The sequence below is a fragment of the Lathyrus oleraceus genome, chromosome 1 (genome assembly GCF_024323335.1).
Source record: "Lathyrus oleraceus cultivar Zhongwan6 chromosome 1, CAAS_Psat_ZW6_1.0, whole genome shotgun sequence".
NCBI lineage: Eukaryota > Viridiplantae > Streptophyta > Magnoliopsida > Fabales > Fabaceae > Lathyrus > Lathyrus oleraceus.
This window is the reverse complement of record NC_066579.1, coordinates 228,393,503-228,406,264: the sequence shown is the minus strand read 5'-3', so window position 1 is coordinate 228,406,264 and position 12,762 is coordinate 228,393,503. Positions and strand designations below refer to the sequence as shown.

At 36.0% G+C, this 12,762-nt stretch overlaps 1 pseudogene; it reads left to right on the top strand.

The window, feature by feature from the left end:
* Window positions 1-745: 745 nt before the first annotated feature.
* LOC127101052 (uncharacterized) lies at window positions 746-7,696 on the top strand (annotated as a pseudogene).
* The last annotated feature ends 5,066 nt before the right edge of the window (window positions 7,697-12,762 follow it).

Here is a 12,762-nt window from a genome sequence, read left to right as displayed (position 1 = left end):
AATACCATATGAGGATTTCACATCAAAATTACAAACCTATGTCATATGAGCTTGCACAAATGATCTCCAGAAATGAAAAATCATGATCAAATAGAAAATGCAGTGAAAAATTCTACAAAAATTCATACAACATCCCAACATGCCAACCAATCATCATGCAAAATTTCATTTTATTTCAACATGTATAGGTCACTCAAAAAAATCTTGCAAGTTGACATAATGAGGTGTGACACAAATTGTCACACCTAAGTTCCAGAATTTGCTGCTCTCTAACCAGGTATCCAAAATTCATGAAATTTACATATAAATAATCCTCAATGAGTCAAGAACCACCACAAAAATTTTCAAGAATTTATTCTACATTATGAGCATTTCATGATCAAATTACAAACATGTATCAAAAATGGACATACATCGGAAAACCCTAGGTCAAATAAAATATTCCCCAAGCACAACTTTGACCAATAGGTCAAAAAAAACCTACACTCACCAAGGAAGCTATAGAAAAAATTTCCATATTTTTTGGATTTTTTTACTATTTTTTACGATTTTTTAAAGGTCATATGAATTTTTTAATAATTAAAATGAATTAACTTAAATTAATGAAATTGCAGTGGCGGGAGCGGGAAACTCCTAGTTTGAAAATTCAAACGCTTCCACGGATCAAACACACTAATTCATCGTCTCCTTCACACAGAAATTCCAGAAAATTGAAAAAAACTAAGAACACAAAAAGTTAACGAAAATGGACGAGGCTATATCCGTTGAACTCGTCTCAACTCCTACAATCCAAATATCACACTATCCAAACCTAATTGTTCCTAAATCAACCAAATCGAGTGAGTTAGGGTTTGCATTCATACTTTCATTTCCGGATTTCTCCCTACTCAGTTCACTATTTCATAAACCACAAGCATATCCATGACCTACGTGACTAGCACTTTCAAACGCATATGAACAATCAAAGAAACATGAGATTCGAAAAACCTTCAAACCTGGATATGGCAGTGTAATTCGCGCGCTTTTAGAGCTCAATTCATGAAAACAACAATAGTAGAGGGATATAGAAGGTGATTGGAGATGCTAGCTTCAATTGCCATGGCTTCCATTGCTTGAAATCATCATTTCACCATGGATGCTCTTGAAAATGCAGTCACGATTCCATCCTTCTCCACCTTCGAATTCCAAAAACAGTCCAAGGTAATGATGCAAGGAGTCCAAATCAAAAAGAATCACGAAAAATGGTTGAGAATTGATGAAGAATTTTGAGATTGAAAGTGTTGTGTTCTTGATGAAAATGGAGAGAATGAAGAGTTTCTAGATCCAATCTTGGAGAATGTGTTTTTCTGTTATGATTAGAATGTGTTTAGGTTTATATATGTGAGCTTAATCATTCCTTAATCATGTAATTAGCCAAATTGGAATTGTTAGTGAAAATGTGAAATTTCAAGTGAGGGCAAAAATGGAATTTCCATAGGACAGCTCATGCCAGCTCACAATTGGTTTCAACATGTCCAAAACACCATATGTGAAGTGTAGAAACAATTCCCATTGCAATTGGTCATGTATTTCTCAAACTCACCATGTATTTGCAAAATGTCCATTTTTGTCATTTCCATTTTTCATGCCAAAACTCAAACCATGTGCATTAACCATGAAATGAATATTCAAACACACTTAAAATGCCATTCCTGAGGTGTTGGAAAAAGTCCCATTCAAAAATTCCCAATATTTTGACATTTGGACAATTTTGCCCCTGGTCCAATTCAGCTGTCCAGTTGAAAAGTGACTTTTTGCCTGGGCCATTTTTGGGAAATTCCAATGATGCACCCTCAAAGTACATGTCAAATGGAGTTTGTGCATATAAAGAACTTGCAATTTGGACAAACCATGTGGAAGTTATGGCCTCCTGATTACGGTCTTTTCTGAAATTCACTGAGCCATATCTTGCAAACCGTACATTGGATTTTCAAGTTCTTGGACTTTTTGGAAAGGTGAGAACAAGATCTACATCTGTCATGTTGAACAATTTTTCATTTGAAGCTTCCTTGGACTTCTGTTTTTGAGGTCAAAAACTTTCCATTTTTGGAAACTTCAGCTACCAGTCACTTGCTATTTTTGGCAGTTTTTGTCCTGACTTGATTTTCTTCATTTTTAAGCTTTGAGATGTCATTCAACACTTGTTCCAACATGAATGAAGTGTCTTCAACTCATTTCCACCTCCACATCCATCAGATCAAGCACAGTTGACCACAGTTGACTTTTCATCTGATAGATGAATTTGGCAATGCATTGATCAATTTAAGCCCCAATCTCCAACTGAAATGGCTCAAGGGTGACACCCTAGCCTCAATAATCACCATATAATCACAAAATGATCCTCATCTCCATCTCAAACACCATCTCCTGATTAAACCCTGATTGGCCCAATACAACTGATTAGGATTGACCAGTGGTCAAAACCCTAATCTCAAGGAATCTTCTTCAATCTCCTGATGACATCCAACCATGGTGATGATGATGTATCGATTCAATCAACATGAAGACCAATACCCTTGGGAGTCACAAAACCCTAATTCACAGCTCAATCCTCAGATGGCCCATGATCAATCAGTACAACCCTAGGCTTGCATTTTCTGACTTCCTTATCTTCTGATCAAGACTTGGGAAGATAGCTTGCACTATGTAACCACATGTTATGCAATATGAAATGCCTAATGTCTTAAAATGAAATGCAAATATGTTAATGCTAGTCCCAAGAGAGGAGGGCAAATTTTGAGGTGTTACACCAAGCAATCCCTTAAAAGTAAATCAGACAATTTAAATAAGTGATCTTGTTTTTAAGGTAACCTCTCTTTAAGGCTCCCCAACAGAGTCGCCAGTTCTGTCATACGGTGAACTGACTTTGTGTGTTTTTGCTTTGTAAAGCAAATGTCGCGGATAGCAAGAGTCGCCACCGACTTTTCTTTTATCCAATAAGGAAAGGTGGAAAAGAACAGGAAAGACCTTAATTAGATTTTGGGTTCGGGAGGTACATTATACAAAGGGAAGTGTTAGCACCCTTGGTATCCATGGTTATCCATGGGCTCTTAATTGCTTGATCACTTATGTTTTTCTTGTCTGAAAGAGTGTGTGAGAGCTGTTTAGAAAATGTTTTGAAAAGAGAGTTTAACTTTGTAATGATTCTTGTACGAATGTATACAAAGTATTTATCTCGTTTAATTTTGAAAGCGGTTTAGAAAAAATATAACTTGGCAATGATTCTAGTACGAATGTATACCAAGTGGTGATTTTCTAATAGATGTTTTGAAAAGTATGAGGTGTTAAAAGTATTTTAAAATTGTGAGTCAGCATTTAAGAATTATCTCTACCCAAGGTCTTTATGGGCATTTCCTATCCTTATGAGGGTAAAACTGTCCTTACTATTGAGAAGCAAGTAGTTTTATCCTTTGGATGTAAAAGGGACATCGTAGGGTCATCGATTGGTCATTGAAGGCAACATTTGCAAGGATACCTTAGCATTCGAAGGGACAATCATCATTTAACCGTAGGCTACAACGAAGGGTCATTGAGGGACAAAATCATATATTCGCAGGCAATGTCCGAGGGACTATGATTTATCTTATAGGGACCTGATGATTTAATCGAAGGGTCTTTGCTAAGTGTATCCCCACATTCGCGGGACATGACCGTAATACCGTAATCGTAAGGCAACAAAGAGAGGTCCAAGATCACATATTCAAAGGCAATATTTTATAATCAATTAGGTAATTAGGATGAATCTCCAAAACATTTGTAATCAATTAGGTAATTAGGATGAATCTCCACAAGGGTATCCCACAAATAAAGTGGAATACCTAGCCAGCTACATTCTTCGGGAGTATGTGAGCCCTTACAAAATTCCGCAAACAGGTCAGAACACCAAATGGGGTGCAATCAAAAGTTGCACCAAAGCAGCAATAGTATCAGGTAAACAAAGCATGGTTATAATAAAACAGGTCAGATGAGCAAAGATCAAAACAGAACGAAAAAAAACAGCGACTGTCATGCTCGCTGCTGCCTCGCCTAGCGAAGGCTTAGCGAGCACTCGCTACATGTTCGCTTAGCGATGTGCTAGCGAACGGCTGCGGGTTTTGAATTTTAAAACAGTACGATCTCAGCAAGCTTCACACCCTATGGCTTCCATTACAGAAATTATATGGTTAAACATTCAAGATATTCAGATATATTTAAATCCACAGGAAAAACCTCAAATATATTTATGAATTCAATTATGATATCACATGTAAATTAAGGATATAAAGCGGTAATAGTAATGCAAACCTGTTTGCAATTGAATTGCAACCTTGAATTGGCAAGTCACTCTTGGGGTTGGCGCCGGATTAAATTGGGCGGAGGCAACCTTTGTGCAGATGAGTTTCCTTCAGGGTTTCCTTTAGGGTTTCTCTGAATTCTCTGGGTTAGCCTCCAGGGTTTGTTGTCTGTGGGTGTTTGCCTTTCTCCTCCGTCTGTCCTCCTCCCCTTTCCTGACTGAAGTGCCGGTATTTATAATGCTTTTTTGTGACCTAATGGGATCAGAATGAGGCCCAAAAATTCTGGTATTCGCAAGCTTCGCTAGGCGAAGGATTTGCTCGCCTAGCGAGCAAGCCAGTTTAGGCCATTTTCTGGATTTGGCCACCTGTATGCTGGGTCTTTGTTCCCTTAAGATCAATGTCTTGAAAAATAAGTCGGAGTGCCTTGAAAAATGCCTTGTAATATTAACGGGCAAATTTTGGGGTATGACACTATCGAAATATCAAATACAACACCACTTCACGGTTCAAATTCTAATTTTAAACACACTCAACATTCAAAACGTCATTGTAGGTCTACAACCAACTCATTTGTTAGACCTATTGGAGTTAATCTATTTAAGCAGTTTGAAGCAACCACAGTTGAAACATCTATTTCCATTCTTACACCACCACAAACAACTACACATGAAACCTCTGATATAAACAGTTCCGTATGCAATCAAAGTATTCCACAACATTATAGTAACCTTTCAACCAATTCCTATGTCAATGACAATAACTCGGATATGGGGTTAAACATTTCTTCAAATGGAAGTTCTGAAAGTGACACTGATATTGACGATGATTATATGGTTGATGAACATCTTCAAGGTTTGCCATTACTTCAAATTTTAATACCATGTTATACAATCATTTATACAACAGATAGTTTCATAAGTTATTAATATTATGTATATGCAATAATTTTTACTCATTTTATGGTTACACATAATTCTTTGATATTGGAGATCCTGTTTGGGAATGCCAATTTTGTGCAGCTTGCATGTGGTATGGTGACCGTATGAGTAAATCAAGGAACACGGCGTCGCCTAAATTTCAATGCTATTGTCATGGAGGAAAGGTTAAACTACCATTGATTGGTGACCCACCCGTAATTCTTAGAAAATTACTTTTCGACTCTGCTTCAACTCCTGCAAAGAATTATCAAGCCAACACAAGGACTTATAATGTTATGTTCTCTTTCACTTCACCTGGTATGAAATTTGACACCAAGTTTACAAAAGATGGTGGTCCCCCGACACTAAGGCTTCATGGACAGACCTGCCATAGAATAGGGATGATGTTGCCAGAGATAGGCCAACCACCAAAATATGCACAATTGTATATATTCGACATTAACAATGAAATTCAAAACTGAATGGAATGTTTCAGGTATATATTCACAACATAGATTTTACAATAGCATTTACTGATGTCATTTTGTAGCATACTAAATAACTTTATTTATTTTCATATAGGGATTGCAAACATATTGACAGGGAAACTGTAACAAATTTGAGTCTCATGTTGGATCAACACAATGTTCATGCAAAGGCGTTTAGGATGACACGTGATATGCTAAGACATTAGAATGTTAACAATTTGAAGTTGAGAATAATTTTTTATCATCTAACGGATGGTCGCCTTTTACAATAAGCCCACAATTTCTGAAGTTGCAGCCCTTATTGTTGGTTACATTGATTCAGGTACCAAACAAGATATCATCATTCAAGCACGTGGAGGTAATTTACAAAGAATTGACGAGTTTAATCCTAGCTACGTAGCTTTTCAATATCCATTGCTATTTCCATTTGGTGAGGATGGATACAGAGATAATATTTTCCATGCATACCAAGGTGAAATTGTTGTTACAAAATGAAACCGTCATACTATTATGGAATGGCTTTCATTCAGATTGCAACAAAGAAAACATGAAGCTACAACAACTCTGTCATCACGAAGACTATTTCATCAATTTTTGGTTGATGGATACACAATGATGGAAACCGAGAGACTAAATTGGCTAAGGAAAAATCAATCTAAATTGAGGGCTGGGAAATATAACAAACTTAAAGAAAATGAAATGAACCCTAGTGAAAACAGACAAGGAAAAAATGGAAAAAGAGTTGTTCCTCCTTCTTTATTTGTTGGAAACAAACGATATATGGATCGACTTTATTTTGATGGAATGGATATTTCAAGTACAGTTGGGTTCCCTAATTTGTTTTTGACATTCACATGTAATCTAATTGGCCCGAAATCACAAGAGAGTGTGCAAAATACAATTTAAAACCTCACGACCGTCCTGATATTATATCGAGAGTGTTCAAAATCAAATTTGATGAATTGATGATTGATACCACACGCAGACATATACTCGGCTGCGTGTTAGCATGTGAGTAAGGTTCTAACTGGATTCAACTTTCCAAATGATTTTGTTTGCAGTATTAGTATACGAACATGAGCAATATGAACACAACTATAGCTCACAACATTATTCAATATAACAACTCTACTATTACAATCATGGTTAATGCATATGGAAATCCTAACATTATTATATTGTTTTTTAATTTTTCTATTGAATGTTCACTTTATAATATACACATTCTTTAAATTTTTTGTCAAATTTTATTACTATTGCAGTACTGCTTCAGTTTCACATAATGTTTTAGAAATGTTGTAGTAACACAATGCATTTTCCATTACAATACTTTCAAATTTCTATCATTCATATTGCTTTATGGCTAATGCATATTTACATTATTTTGATGTTTCTATATTCCGCCTTCACTAATCATATTCATACATTTCATAACAGTTATATATACAATTGAGTTTCAAAAGAGAGGTCTACCACATGCGCATATTCTCATTTTCCTTCACCCTAAAAGTAAGTATCCGAACCCTACTGATATTGACAAAATCATTTCATGTGAAATTCCTAACCCTGAGTTACATCCAAGACTATACAAATTAGTGAAGCAACATATGATGCATGGCCCATGTGGGTTGGCTAGATTATCATCACCATGCATGAAAAACAGAAAATGTTCAAAATTCTATAAAAAAAATTCAATGAAACCATAATTGTTGAGTCTGATGGTTTCCCTCAATATAGAAGACGTTCAAACACCCACACAATCGTCAAAAATGAAATTTCTCTTGATAACGGACATGTCGTGTCGTACAACAAAAGGTTGTTGTTGAAGTATACATGACACATAAATATGGAATGGTGCAATCAATGTTCAGCCATTAAGTACTTATTCAAATATATTCATAAGGGCTTTGATAGAATTACTGCTCCTATTGTTCAATCCAAGGGAGGAATTTCTACTTATGGTGGGGCTATAGATTAAATTAAACAATATCTTGATTTCCGTTATGTATCACCAAGTGAGGCATGGTGGAGGATTTTCTCTTTCAAGATTCATGCACAAAAACCTGTCGTGGAACGTATGTTTTACCATCTCATTGGAGAGAAGACTATTTTTTTACTGAGCATGCCACAATGGAAGATGTCCTTGAAAAAGCAAGTGTAACTGAGTCGATGTTTACAACATGGATGATTGCAAATCAAAAGTTTGAAGATGCAAGAACCCTCACATATGGTCAGTTTGTATTAAAGTTTGTTTATGAAAAGAGAACTAGAAGTTGGAAACCAAGGAAGAAAGGTTTTACTATTGGCAGGTTAATATGGGCTCCACCTACAACAGGGGAATTATTCTTTTGAAGATTGATGCTAACTGTTGTTAAAGGACCAACAACTTACAAGGACATTCGTAAAGCCGGTGGTACACAATACTTTACCTTCAGAGATGCGTGCTTCGCAATGGGGTTCCTTGAGGATGACAAATAATTATTTTGGCTATAAAGGAAGCAAGTGTTTGGGTGTCAGGAACTTTTTTGAGAAAATTATTTGTCATTATGTTGTTTTCCGGTACAGTTAACAAACCATTTCATGTTTGGAATAATACATGGACATGGATGTCGGATGGTATTTTGCATGAACAACGTATTTTATCTTGCAATTCAGGTACAACTATTTTAACTACATCGAATCATTGAAGGATTAATTATGTCGATGTATGAGGATATACATTACAAATTACACGTTCTAATACAAACCTATGTTCTTACTGTAGGACTTATATTAAATGATGAAGAACTTCAAAATTTGACATTACTTGAAGTTGAAAAGATATTGCCAACAAATCGACGTACTTTGAAATATTTATGTCCCATTCCATATCCTAATGGCTACATTTTGGAACAACTTGGTAATTAGTTAATTTACGACGAAAGAAATTACGTTGTAGCTCAACTGAAAACAAAATTTACAAATATGTTTTCATCACTTACAGGTTCTTACATTTCATTTTCATTTCTGAACCTTATTTTCATATCTGAATGTTATATATATGTTACTTCCCATCATGTTTTTTCCAATTTATTTACATTCTATATTATATATCTTCCATCTTTTGCATCACTAACAAGCAATTTTAATATTTCAATTATATTGATAGTGGTACTGTTTCTATGCAATTGTTCATTCCAACTAAAATTATTAACATTTTTGGAAATTTGTGGCTATTACTATTTTAAAGTTCCAGTACTGCATCAATGACATTGAAACCATGTAATTCTTTTAACTGGTACATCATACATCATACTTGCATTCAATTCACCAATATAATTAATTCTATTCCAATATTTTTAGGTGAATGTAAGACCCCAATTTTGTGCCTAAGATCCCTCAGGGCATCATAACATTGCATTGCATAGCCTCAAGGATCATTGAGCATCTTGGCTCCCTTCCCCTTTAGGTAGGGATTTCTTGTTTTATTTACTAACCAAAAGCACAAAAATATGTCACTAACATCTTTTGTTTGTAGCTTAAGCAATTACCAGGTCAAGAGCTTCAAGAAGATCCTTTGTGCAAGAGATGAGGTATTTTCTTGGTATGAGGATCACATGATTATTATAAGGAGCTTACATGAGCTAGAGTTTCATTTTGAAGCAATTTCATCAAGTGGTAGAGGCTCAAGTTAATCAAGACATTTCAAGGTCATCTGAGGACCAAAAGTGAACTGTGTAGTCAACTGAGGGCTATGAGGTGGGGAAATGAGTTGAGACACCTCAATCATGTTCAAATGGGGTCTATTCATCATTCTAAACGTCCATCTTGAAGATTCAAAGGTCATGGCAAAAGTTACTTAAAATGGAAAATGACCTATAATTCAAAGTTTCCAAATTTGGCAAGTTTTGGTCCACTTTCAACTTGACTTGTAAATGTCAAAGAAGTTTCAAATGGATTTTTGGTGAACATGAAAGTTGTAGATTTTTATCTCCCCTTTCCAAAAAGTCCTAATTCATTTCCATATAATGAATGGTTGAGGAGTTATGATCATTTGATCACAAAGTGTGCATGGAAATTCAAAATGGCATAACTTTTGATGTAATGCTTCAAATTGGTTCATTCTTTTGGCAAAATGCTTCTCATGTTCAAGTCATCTCAAAATGACCTCATTTGGCTCAATTGTGCAAAGGAATCATGGTCAAATGTTCATTATTTCACACATGTGCAAATGAAGAAAATCTCCACCATTCATTTTTGGCTTAAGATGCAAGCAAATTAATATTCAAAGCATGACCCTTGGATGTCCATAAGTGAATTAGAAGCTTAACATGGAGCTGATCACGTGTATTATGGGCATGTGAGCTCATTTTGCATTTTTGCAAATTGCTTCATATCTCCTTAATCACGATTAACCAATGGAAAAGGTGATTAACATTGTCATTAGCAAGGGATATAAAAACAAAAACCCTAATCATAACTGAAAAGAACCACCATTTTCAGATCAAAATTCAGGAACTCTCTCAAAAATTCTCTCTCTTCGAATCTTCATTTTTCTCACACAAACCTCAAAGATCCTTGCATAATCTTGATCCTCATGCTTCACTGAGCAAGATTCATCCATCATTTGGTGCAATTCAGTCAGAATTCGAGCAGACCAAGAACATGAACATGGCAATGGAATTTGGAAATTGAAGTGGATTCAACCGTTCATTTTTGCTTAAAGCTTCATAGGAAGATCATAGGAGAATATCTGAAGCTGTAGAGCTTGAGAGAACACGATTTCAGAGAGCTGCACTTCAAGGTGACTCAAAATTCGATCTCTCCTTTTGCTGTTTTTTGATAATAGACTTGTAGATCTTGTTGAGTAGAGCATGGAGATGTGTTTAGATTTAAAAATGAGTGAGAATTGAGGAAGTTAGGTTGAATGGAAGTTTGGATCTAGAATCTTATTCACTTCGATCTGCAAAATCTAGGAAGAATTAGGAAGAATTAGGAAGAATTGAGTTGATATTTGGAATCTACGTTGAGAGACGAGTCAAATGGTATAGGCCTGGGGAAATTCTGGAAAATTTCACGGCGGCGCCACCGTAGGGCTTGCCGGAGAAGACGACCGGAGCTGTAGCTCCGGCGTCTGCGTGTTGGCTAGGGTTTTATGACTATGTGCCATGTGTTGCGTTGCGTGGACATGTGATTGGGTGAGATGCGCTTTACCAAGGCCACGTGAGCGATGACTGATGACTGAGCGTGCTGATTGTGTTTAATGAAATAGTGCGTTTCATGTTTCAAATGTGGAGCGTTGGATTGATGAGCGCGCCAGATCCATTGGTTCCTGATTTTTCTGGATTTTATTCAAATATATTTGTTTCCCTCCATTTCCATGTTATTTTCCAATTATTTTGCTTGTTTTGTAAAATGCATGAAAAATGCAAAAATGATCCAAATGAGTCCCAATTTTTTTTCATAGTTTTGTATTGATCTCTACTTTTTTATGATGTTAATTTCACGAATTGATGATGTCTGGATTTTTATTTGTGAATTTTTGAATGAACATTGTGCTAATTTGATCTATTGCATTCAATGCATTGTGAAATCCTCATCTTTGAGCCATCTGATCTAATTTTTTGCATACATGACATTCATATATAATATGAATTATTGGTCACTGGTTTGGAATTTTTCTCACATGTTATCATCATTTTTGACACATAGAGAATAATGTGACAATTTGTGTCACATTTTTGACATTGAATTGGTGCATTTTTGTTCACATAACATTTGCATCATTCTGGATTTGATTTTTTGCATGATGATTATTCATGACATGAGGAACTTGTAAAAACAATCTCAAAGTCATTGCTAGCATTTATGATTTGATATGAAGTTTCTAAGTTGGAAGTTCATTTTGTGCCTATTTTTGGTCATTGCATGGCATAGGCAATTTGAGGCACTTGGTTATGGATTTGATGTTGGTCCTTTTGAGGACATTTAGGGGAGTGTTTGAAGGTGTAATGTGTATAAGGGTGGGTTCTGGTTTGGTCATTTGGTTAGGTTTTGAATTCATCTCTTATGCTTTTGTTTGTTAGTGTTTTGTTGTGTTGTTTAAATGCACATAAACTAACTTTGTCTTGTGTTTCAGGTTTGGATACTCATCATTGATCTTGTGAGATACAAATGCATTTGAGTATTGACCTATTGTTGTTTTGTAGGGTTTTAACTGATGTGGTGAACTCATGAGCTCATTTGAGTGCTAGGGCACTTATGCACTGAATTGTGTAACTGTTAGAGGGTTTCACTGTTTGTTTTCTAGTTGTATGACTGAAGTACTAGTTGTTTAGTCTTTGTACAGGTACCTTAGTTACTTGCTTGCTTTAGCTCTTGTTTGAGCATTGGATTGTGGTTGACACACCACTCAGGTAGTTAGCTTCTTACTTCATGTAGTCTGAAGTCCTGTCACCTTTTTGGCAGGCATTTTGCTGGCATGTCCTCCTTCAGAGGCTCTGTTTGTGTTTGTTTAAAATTGTGCTCAAAGACCTCCAAGAAGAGGCATGTTATATTTGATAAGACCTCCAAAAGAAGAGGCAATTTACGGATAAAAGGGATTAGTAGCTAATCCCCCGTTATTCAATGTGTCGTTCTATATGCTCGCACTACGTGCTGATGCTTCTGATCATGTGCCCCAGATCTTTGTCCAGAGTCTTTCAAGTGGAAAAGGATCCCACTTTCTAGATCCCCACACTTTCTTTGTCATGAGCTCACCCTGGCCAGGGTTAAGAGCATGAGGTCTCATCCTCATTACCATTTTGATCAACTTCACCCTAACATTCAATGTTAGTGGTTAAGAGCTAGAAATTACCCTTTACAGTTTGGCTTGTTTGTCGAGGTTGACATGACCCCTCTTGACTAAAGCCCACCCATCATTTGAGCCTCTTGTATGGATATAGTGTGTGATGTTTGTTTACTTATGAGTTAATTTCTTGTTAGAGACCTCAACTTAGGGATGTTGATTGCATGACAACTATTAGGCTCGAGTCTTAATCTCCCTATTAGTTTGTTGTTTCCCTG